The sequence below is a fragment of the Monomorium pharaonis genome, chromosome 6 (genome assembly GCF_013373865.1).
Source record: "Monomorium pharaonis isolate MP-MQ-018 chromosome 6, ASM1337386v2, whole genome shotgun sequence".
In the NCBI taxonomy this organism is placed as follows: Eukaryota; Metazoa; Arthropoda; class Insecta; order Hymenoptera; family Formicidae; genus Monomorium; species Monomorium pharaonis.
This window is the reverse complement of record NC_050472.1, coordinates 24,485,474-24,496,570: the sequence shown is the minus strand read 5'-3', so window position 1 is coordinate 24,496,570 and position 11,097 is coordinate 24,485,474. Positions and strand designations below refer to the sequence as shown.

The 11,097-nt window shown below is 30.3% G+C and overlaps 1 long non-coding RNA gene and 3 pseudogenes across 6 annotated transcripts; 2 read left to right on the top strand and 2 right to left on the bottom strand.

Moving 5' to 3' along the window:
* The first annotated feature begins 52 nt into the window (after nucleotides 1–52).
* On the top strand, nucleotides 53–3,455 carry LOC118646334. Of its 6 annotated transcripts, none has more exons than XR_004963892.1 (7): nucleotides 53–84; nucleotides 1,116–1,295; nucleotides 1,552–1,615; nucleotides 1,761–1,913; nucleotides 2,013–2,242; nucleotides 2,332–2,629; nucleotides 2,749–3,455. It is a non-coding gene; the product is annotated as an uncharacterized LOC118646334 (long non-coding RNA). The 6 variants fall into 6 exon arrangements; XR_004963890.1 differs by having other exon boundaries at nucleotides 54–84; nucleotides 1,124–1,295; XR_004963891.1 differs by having other exon boundaries at nucleotides 76–94; nucleotides 1,124–1,295.
* Nucleotides 3,456–3,636: 181 nt separating this feature from the next.
* On the bottom strand, nucleotides 3,637–5,675 carry LOC118646326 (annotated as a pseudogene).
* A 52-nt stretch (nucleotides 5,676–5,727) lies between these two features.
* Nucleotides 5,728–8,562, top strand: LOC118646383 (annotated as a pseudogene).
* On the bottom strand, nucleotides 8,534–10,950 carry LOC118646327 (annotated as a pseudogene).
* Between the last annotated feature and the right edge of the window lie 147 nt (nucleotides 10,951–11,097).

Below are 11,097 nucleotides of genomic sequence, written 5' to 3'. Positions count from 1 at the left end.
CTGCCGCCGACTGCGACGGCGCAGACGTTGCGTTAGTATGCATCATGGCGGTTGCCAGGTTAACAAACCCAAGGATGGAATTCCGTAGATATTGGTCCTTGAGCAAGATAAAACAAAATTAATGATTCTTGCTAAATTACTATTATTTAATGTTTATTATTTTGCAAACAATCCATATAAATGCTCAAGTGCTACTGTAGATAAATTTTGATACAGGTGCTAATTCAAGTTTAATATATAGCTTTTGTTATTAAACTTTGGATAGTTAAAAATAATATTTAATAATTTCCTTTACTTAATTAACGAATACTAGAAATAAACTTGTCAAAATGTTTTAAAAAAGTTAATAAAAGATGATAAATGTTTTTGAAAGAAGATACGGGAGTCGGTAAAGTGTAGAAATGGGAGAGAATTTAGTCCCCGCGTCGCTCGAAATTCCAGAAAAATTCGTCCCAAGTAGCAGGAGCACACGTTAGGCGAGGAAGTTACTGGGGATCCGGTAACCTCCTTGCTATTGTGCGCTCCTAATAACTCCGAAGCTCCGAAAATCCGTTAAATCTCTATTAAATACGATTAAAAGGGCCCGAAAAATAATCGGAGTTATTAGGAGCGCACAATAGCAAGGAGGTTACCGGATCCCCACAGTGACTTCCTCGCATAACGTGCGCTCCTGCTACTTGGGACGAATTTTTCCGGAATTTCGAGCGGCGCGGGGACTAAATTCTCTCCCATTTATCACTTTACCGACTCCCGTATCTTCTTTTAAAAACATTTATCATTCTTTATCATTTTTGTTAAACATTTTGACAAGTTTATTTTTAATATTAAGTATTAATTAAGTAAAGGACGATTTTTTAATATTATTTTAAACTATTCTAATTTCAATAACAAAAGCTATACAACACTGGAAATAGCACCCGGATCAAAATTTATCTACAGTAGCACTTGAGGATTTATATGGATTATTTGCAAAATAACAAACATTAAATAAGAATTGTAATTTAGCAAGAATTATTAATTTAGTTTTATCTTGCTCGTTTATTTACATTATTTGTAAAACATTTGTAAGATGAGGGAACACTGTGTGATTTCGAGGTTAACATGATATTTCATAGCTTGACAGTTTTAATCAGTGGATTTTATTGTGCCTCAAGTAATTCAACGAGAAACCTGACATTTCCGTGTTAAAAGAAAACCGATAAAATATTGAGAGTTTATCGACCCATGCTGGGATTGTCGTGATACAAAGATGATGACTATTGCAATAAAACATGACTTGCTTTTCAAAACATTGGGTAAAACATATTTTAAGTTACATTCTATTCTTTATAATATAAGTTCTATTCTTTATAATATAAGTTCTAAAGTGTAATATCAATAAGATTGATTGTTGTAGGCCTGTAGGGAATAAAGTTTATTTATTTGAGTTATTGCTAAGATGGGATTTGATATACATAAATTAACCAAATATATTTTATATCTTAATACTTAAGAACTTGCACAAGCACTTGCTATCGACTGAAAAAGATTTATACTCATTTTACATATTAGACAAACATCACGCTCTGACTGAATGTCAATGAAGCGAATATAGAAGGGGTGTATTTGTTTGAAGGTACATAGTATGGCATGTTACTGTGATAGAAGTAAAAAGTCATTATATGAAATATTTGCATTATATGAAACACTCTTAACAAAAAATAAGAATAATTATACTTGCATTAAACTGTACAATAATTACTTGTTTTTTTTCTATGAAGAGATAATGAAAAAGCAAATGATAACAAGAGTAGGTTTTTGACCAAGGTATAAATGCGTCCGAAGAAATTATCTACAAGATTGACACGCCTGCCAACAGATATTGTCTGTTGTGCTTGGAGCCTAAGTACTGGACTACTTATATTTTTGAATAAGTAAATATTATACAATTTATAGTTTAGATAAAAAAATTCATTCCTTAAATATATTTAAAGATAATATATTTAAATATCTTATTGATTTACTTTTTGTAGAACATACAAAAGAACTGCAATTGGTAATAAAAAGCAAAACACATAATGCAAATTACACAAGAACTGCGTAACGGATGTGTACCAGGACTCTTTAAATTTCACTTTTTAAATGTTCCTCCACCTATGGCTGAATGCCTATATATAAAGTCTTTTTTTTAAACAGGATGTTCATTCCACATTATATGGCAATAAAACCAAAGGAATGGAAAAGATTATAATGACTTCAAGAAGTATGTGTAATTCTTTTTAAAATTACGTTTTGATTAGCATTGAATAATTTGATTAATGTAAAAAATTATATCTCATCTCATTGTTTCAGTTCTTAAAAACAAGAGGACATTTGGTTGTTTCAATTTTGAGAGACGTTACTTTGACGCAAGATTCTTACAATAGTTTTATTGATCTTCAAGAAAAGTTGCATCAAAATATAGGAAGAAGACATAGTCTGGTCTCTATTGGCACTCATGATTTGGATGCAATTAAAGGTCCATTTCTATATGATGCTAGACACCATCAAAAATACAGTTCAAACCACTTAATCGAGATAAGCAGTTTTCACTAAACAAGTTGACTGACTTGATTTGAATAGAAATGGCCCAGGCAGGACTTTCTCTTTGGTATGTTTCATGCACGAAAGTTTGAAAAATAAAAAGTTGCGCATAAAAACACCATTTTTGATCATTTATTATTTTATCTCAATACAGTGTGTTCTAACTTGCGTTAAATTAACTTACAGTGCTCACGTGAGAATGTAGCGGACAAATTGGGATACGAAATAGAAGATGTACCGGCAGTTCACATATCCAATCCAAAAACTTTGGAGTTTCAAATAAATCGACCGATACCGCGCGGTCTTATTAAAACCCCGGAAACAAGAGTAATTCTATTCTTGACTTCTCCTTTTTATTTGAAATGATACATGTGTGTAATAGAACGTAAACACATATCGTTATGCGGACGTTTAAATAAAAAATAAAAAGAGCAAAGAATACAAGATATTCCTTTATTTATTATATATTTTCTAAGTAATATACGTGAAACGCGTAGCATTTATGAGAAAACAGGCAGATAGCTATACGGACTGATTTGCTCTTTTTCCATCCACTTCGAATACAGGTACTTTGCCGAATGGCATAGCTGAAAAATGATTTTAAGCAACGTGAATGCAACATATTGTTAGAATATGATTTATAGTAGAGAACCTATCTGGATTGTTATTATATATAAATGTGTTATTGTGATAAAATTTGTAGCAATTGTATATATACATATTCGTTAAAAATTTTTGGTAATAATTACAGTTAAAATTAAGACTAAAATTATTTTTCTGTGTTTTTAATTTAAATTTGGCTGATGTAAACAAGATTTTTTCAGAAACGATTTGCCGATTAAATAACAATTACTTGAAAAATATATATAAAAAATATGAACATGCTAATAAAATATGCTTATTTTTTTTAAGTGCCTCAATTATCTTTTCAATATTTTTCATGTCTATCATATGTATATTTTATTTGCATTATTTAAAATTAGAAACATAAAAATTTAAAAATATAGATTATAGTAAATTTTTATAGTAATTGGATTAAACAGAAAGGGAAATATTGCAAATGCAAAAAAGTACAGTAAATATGTTTTTTAGATTTAATTAGAAATAATTTTTACAATATTTTTTACATATTCATTTTTTGTCGTATAACAATAAGAGTAACAATTAGAGTGCGAAGTCTTCAATGCACAATTTATAAATATATTATATACATGTATGCCTTTCTCTTACATAGATATACATTACGTACAAATAAAAAATGTATATATTATTCGAATGAAACATCAATGAACAATCATCAACTCTGTCAAAAATTACCCGGCGGACGCTTTTCAAGCCATGGCCGATACTTCTTCGACTGTCTGTTGCAGTTGTTTCAGATTTTCATACTTTTTCAATGATATTCTCTTCCATCATGTTGGTTCGTGTAGTCCAAAAAACCAACGAAGGTGAAATCGGTCAACGACAGAGCACCGCCGACAAAATAACCACCATTCTTCTGCACCCGAGCGTCCAAACGCTCCAAATAAAACGGCACTGTCCTTCCAGCTCCTTGGCAGCTTTAAGTTTCTCTGCTTTAGCCTCTTCATTTTTTTCATAGGAGAGAGCAGCGATATCTAATAAAAACAAGAAAAAATATAAGATGATAGTAAATTAAAAATTTTAATGGACTGAATTTATTATATATAGCACAAATGTAGAAACATTCCTTTTCTGTTATTATTTGTTTGTAAATAAAATATAGCTAAGTTAACACAATTATTTTTGACAGTTATCAAGTGTATATTACACAAACTCACTACATACATACTAATTAAATGCGCATACGTTAAACCCTAATAAATTTGAGTTTTTTTTTTAGTGCAAAGAGTGAAAGTTTTTGTATTTTTCATTGTTGCCAAGTGTGTACCAATTAAAATTTCATCATAAATATTATAAATTAGAAAGATTAATATGTATGTACACAGATATAATTGAACCCACATTGATAATCGACGAGTGTTTTATAATTAACTTTATAAAACACAAATTTTTTAATCACGATTTAAATCTTTTTTAAGAGTGAATATCTGTTTTTCTGGTAAATAAGAGTTGGATAAATATTGTATAAGTAAAGTATTATCTATTACTTACTGGTGCGTAAATCATGCATCGTATCAACAGCTACGTCAATTAGCAAAGCCTCCCAATCATCTTTGCCAGCAAGATCACATTGTTTCGCCAAGTAACGGCAGATAGCTACGGACTGATCAATCTTCCTCCCGTCTACTTCGAGCATGGGTACTTTACCAAATGGCATAGCTGAAAAATGATTTTAAGCAACGTGAATGCAACATATTGTTAAAATAAGATTTATAGTAGAGAACCTATCTGGATTGTTATAATATATAAATGTGTTATTATGATAACACAAATGCAGCAATTGTATCTATACATTTTCATTAAAAATCTTTTAAAAATTAATAATTACAGTTAAAATTAAGACTAAAATTATTTTTCTGTGTTTGTAAATTTGAATTCGGCTGATGTAAATAAATTTTTTTCAGGAACAATTATAAGCCCAATTAAATAACTATGACAAGCTTTATAGAATTATCATTAGCATTAATCCAATGTACGTACTCGGTTTAAGTTTTGGCCAATCAATTTTATCGATACGTTCATCCACAAACTTACTCAATCACAGCATAATTCAACAAGAAGCGAATTGGCACGGCCAATGCTGCGAGATGGAAATAAGTCAACTTGTAAGAAGGCATATTACTGAAACAAAAAGTAATTATTATCTTTCTTACTATTATCATAATAATTTCAGCAATATTTCAACAGAATATAACAATTTTAAATATTTAATCTCGAAAACATGTTGCCTGTTGAGACGAGCTGTATAAATTTATTGTCTATTAATATTTTTAACTCTACGTACAAAGCTTATATAAAACTAAATTTAAACCAGATTTTGACTTAGCTATAATTAATATTACCTTCAATTAACATCTGAGCGTTCCGAGCTGCTGATGCGACGAATGTGTGCGATTTGCAGCAGCAACGGCGACGACGACGTCGCTTGTTTACATCAGTCACGCACGCACGGACGACGCCGGGTGCGACGACTGCCGCCGACTGCGACGGCGCAGACGTTGCGTTAGTGTGCATCATGGCGGTTGCCAGGTTAACAAACCCAAGGATGGAATTCCGTAGATATTGATCCTTGAGCAAGATAAAACAAAATTAATGTTTCTTGCTAAATTACTATTATTTAATGTTTATTATTTTGCAAACAATCCATATAAATCCTCAAGTGCTACTGTAGATGAATTTTGATACAGGTGCTAATTCAAGTTTAATATATAGCTTTTGTTATTGAACTTTAGATAGTTAAAAATAATATTTAATAATATTCCTTTACTTAATTAACGAATACTAGAAATAAACTTGTCAAAATGTTTTAATAAGGTTAATAAAAGATGATAAATGTTTTTGAAAGAAGATACGGGAGTCGGTAAAGTGTAGAAATGGGAGAGAATTTAGTCCCCGCGTCGCTCGAAATTCCAGAAAAATTCGTCCCAAGTAGCAGGAGCACACGTTAGGCGAGGAAGTTACTGGGGATCCGGTAACCTCCTTGCTATTGTGCGCTCCTAATAACTCCGAAGCTCCGAAAATCCGTTAAATCTCTATTAAATACGATTAAAAGGGCCCGAAAAATAATCGGAGTTATTAGGAGCGCACAATAGCAAGGAGGTTACCGGATCCCCACAGTGACTTCCTCGCATAACGTGCGCTCCTGCTACTTGGGACGAATTTTTCCGGAATTTCGAGCGGCGCGGGGACTAAATTCTCTCCCATTTATCACTTTACCGACTCCCGTATCTTCTTTTAAAAACATTTATCATTCTTTATTATTTTTGTTAAACATTTTGACAAGTTTATTTTTAATATTAAGTATTAATTAAGTAAAGGACGATTTTTTAATATTATTTTAAACTATTCTAATTTCAATAACAAAAGCTATACAACACTGGAAATAGCACCCGGATCAAAATTTATCTACAGTAGCACTTGAGGATTTATATGGATTATTTGCAAAATAACAAACATTAAATAAGAATTGTAATTTAGCAAGAATTATTAATTTAGTTTTATCTTGCTCGTTTATTTACATTATTTGTAAAACATTTGTAAGATGAGGGAACACTGTGATTTCGAGGTTAACGTGATATTTCATAGCTTGACAGTTTTAATCAGTGGATTTTATTGTGCCTCAAGTAATTCAACGAGAAACCTGACATTTCCATGTTAAAAGAAAACCGATAAAATATTAAGAGTTTATCTACTTGTGCTGGGATTGTCGTGATACAAAGATGTTGACAATAAAACGTGACTTGCTGTTCAAAACATTGGGTAAAACATATTGTAAGTTACATTCTATTTTTTATTAATTAAATTTTAAATTGTAATATCAATAAGGTTGACTCTTGTAGGGAATAAAATTTATTTATTTGAGTTATTGCTAAGACGGGATTTGGTATACATAAATTTACCAAATATATTTTATACCTCGACATTATAGGACTTGCACAAAACTCGCTAAAAAAGATTTATGCTCATTTTACATATTAGACAAACATCACGCTCTGACTGAGTGTCAATGAAGCGAACAGAGAAGGGATGTGTTTGTTTGAAGGTACATAGTATGGCATATTACTGTGATAGAAGTAAAAAGTCATTATATGAAATATTTGCATTATATGAAACATTCTTAACAGAAAATAAGAATAATTATACTTGCATTAAACTGTACAATAATTTCTTGTTTTTTTTCTATGAATAGACAATGAAAAAGTAAATGATAGCAAGAGTAGTTTTGACCAAGGTATAGATGCGTCCGAAGAAATTATCTACAAGATTGACACGCCTGCCAACAGATATTGTCTGTTGTGCTTGGAGTCTAAGTACTGGACTACTTATATTTTTGAATAAGTAAATATTATACAATTTATAGTTCATATAAAAAAATTCATTTTTTAAATATATTTAAAGATAGTATATTTAAATATCTTATTGATTTACTTTTTGTAGAACATATACAAAAGAACTGCAATTAGTAATAGAAAGCAAAACACATAATGCAAATTACACAAGAACTGCGTAAAGGATGTGTGCCAGGACTCTTTAAATTTCACTTTTTAAATATTTCTCCACCTATGGCTGAATGCCTATATATAAAGTTTTTTTTTTAAACAGGAAGTTCATCCCACATTATATGGCAATAAAATCAAAGGAATGGAAAAGATTATAATGACTTCAAGAAGTATGTGTAATTCTTTTTAAAATTATGTCTTGATTAGCATTGAATAATTGGATTAATGTAAAAAATTATATCTCATTGTTTCAGTTCTTAAAAATAAGAGGACATTTGGTTGTTTTGAGAGACGTTACTTTGACGCAAGATTCTTACAATAGTTTTATTGATCTTCAAGAAAAGTTGCATCAAAATATAGGAAGAAGACATAGTCTGGTCTCTATTGGCACTCATGATTTGGATGCAATTAAAGGTCCATTTCTATATGATGCTAGACACCATCAAAAATACAGTTCAAACCACTTAATCGAGATAAGCAGTTTTCACTAAACAAGTTGACTGACTTAATTCGAATAGAAATGGCCCAGGCAGGACTTTCTCTTTGGTGTGTTTCATGTACGAAAGTTTAAAAAATAAAAAGCTTTGCGCATAAAAACACCATTTTTGATAATTTATTATTTTATCTCGATACAGTGTGTTCTAACTTGCGTTAAATTAACTTACAGTGCTCACGTGAGAATGTAGCGGACAAATTGGGATACGAAATAGAAGATGTACCGGATGTTCACATATCCAATCCAAAAACTTTGGAGTTTCAAATAAATCGACCGATACCGCGCGGTCTTATTAAAACCTCGAAAACCAGAGTAGTTCTATTCTTGATTTCGCCTTTTTATTTGAACGATACATGTGTGTAATAGAACGTAAACAGATATCGTTATGCGGACGTTTAAATAAAAAAAAAAATTTGCAAAGAATACAAGATATTTTTTTATTCATTATACATTTTCTACGTAATATACGTGCAACGCGTAGCAGTTATGAGAAAACAGGCAGATAGCTATACGGATTGATTTGCTTTTTTTCCATCCACTTCAAGTACAGGTACTTTGTCGAATGGCATAGCTGAAAAATGATTTTAAGCCACGTGAATGCAACATAATATTGTTAGAATAAGATTTATAGTAGAGAACTTATCTGGATTGTCATTATATATAAGTGTGTTATAGTGATAAAATTTATAGCAATTGTATATATACATATTCGTTAAAAATCTTTTAGTAATAATTACAGTTAAAATTAAGACTAAAATTATTTTTCTGTGTTCTAAATTTGAATTTGGCTGATGTAAACAAGATTTTTTTAGACACAATTTTCAGCTCGATTAAATAACAATTACTTGAAAAATATATATAAAAAAATATAAACATGCTAATAAAATATGCTAACTTTCTTTACGTGTTTTAATTGTCTTTTCCATATTTTTCATATGTCTATCATATGTATATTTTATTTGCGTTATTTAAAGTTAGAAACATAAAAATTAAAAAATATAGAATATAGTAAATTTTTATAGTAATTGGATTAAACGGAAAGAGAAATATTGCAAATGCAAAAAAGTACAGTAAATAAATGTTTTTTAGATTTAATTAGAAATAATTTCACAATATTTTTTACATATCCATTTTTTGTCGCATAACAATAAGAGTAACAATTAGAGTGCGAAGTCTTCAATGCACAGTTTATAAATATATTATGTACATGTATGCCTTTCTCCTAAATAGATATACATTACGTACAAATAAAAAAATGTATATATTATTCGAATAAAACGTCAATGAACTATCATCAACTCTGTCAAAAATTACTCTGCGGACGCTTTTCGAGCCATGGCCGATACTTCTTCGACTGTCTTTTGCAGTTGTTTCAGATTTTCATACTTTTTCAATGACATTCCCTTTCATCGTGTTGGTTCATGTAGTCCAAAAGACCAACGAAGGTGAAATCGGTCCACGACAGAGTACCGCCGACAAAATAACCACCATTCTTCTGCACCCGAGCGTCCAAACGCTCCACATAAAACGGCACTGTCCTTCCAGCTCCTTGGCAGCTTTAAGTTTCTCTGCTTTAGCTTCTTCATTTTTTTCATAGGAGAGAGCAGCGATATCTAATAAAAACAAGGAAAAATATAAGATGATAGTAAATTAAAAATTTTAATGGACTGAATTTATTATATATAGCACAAATGTAGAAACATTCTTTTTCTGTTATTATTTGTTTGTAAATAAAATATAGCTAAGTTAACACAATTATTTTTGACAGTTATCAAGTGTATATTACACAAACTCACTACATACATATTAATTAAATGCGCATACGTTAAACCCTATTAAATTTTAGTTTTTTTTTTAGTGCAAAGAGTGAAAGTTTTTGTATTTTTCATTGTTGCCAAGTGTGTGCCAATTAAAATTTTATCATAAATATTATAATTTAGAAAGATTAATATGTATGTACACAGATATAATTGAACCCACGTTGATAATCGACGAGTGTTTTATAATTAACTTTATAAATCACAAATTTTTCAATCACGATTTAAATCTTTTTTAAGAGTAAATATCTGTTTTTCTGGTAAATAAGAGTTGGATAAACATTGTATAAGCAAAGTATTATCTATTACTTACTGGTGCGTAAATCATGTATCGTATCAACAGCCACGTCAATTAGCCTCCCAATCATCTTTGCCAGCAAGACCACATTGTTTCGCTAAGTAACGGCAGATAGCTACGGACTGATCAATCTTCTTTCCGTCTACTTCGAGTACGGGTACTTTACCAAATGGCATAGCTGAAAAATGATTTTAAGCAACGTGAATGCAACATATTGTTAGAATAGGATTTATAGTAGAAAACCCATCTGGATTGTAATTATATATAAATGTGTTATTGTGATAACACAAATGCAGCAATTGTATCTATACATTTTCATTAAAAATCTTTTGATAATTAATAATTACAGTTACAATTAAGACTAAAATTATTTTTCTGTGTTTGTAAATTTGAATTCGGCTGATGTAAATAATTTTTTTTCAGGAACAATTATGAGCCCAATTAAATAACTATGACAAGCTTTATAGAATTATCATTAACATTAATCCAATGTACGTACTCGGTTTAAGTTTTGGCCAATCAATTTTATCGATACGTTCATCCACAAACTAATTCAACCCCAGCATAATTCAACAAGAAGCGAATTGGCATGGCCAATGCTGCGAGATGGAAATAAGTCAACTTGTAAGAAGGCATATTACTGAAAGAAAAGGCAATTATCTTTCTTACTACTATCATAATAATTTCAGCAATATTTCAACAGAATATAACAATTTTAAATATTTAATCTCGAAAACATGTTGCCTGTTGAGACGAGCTGTATAAATTTATTGTCTATTAATA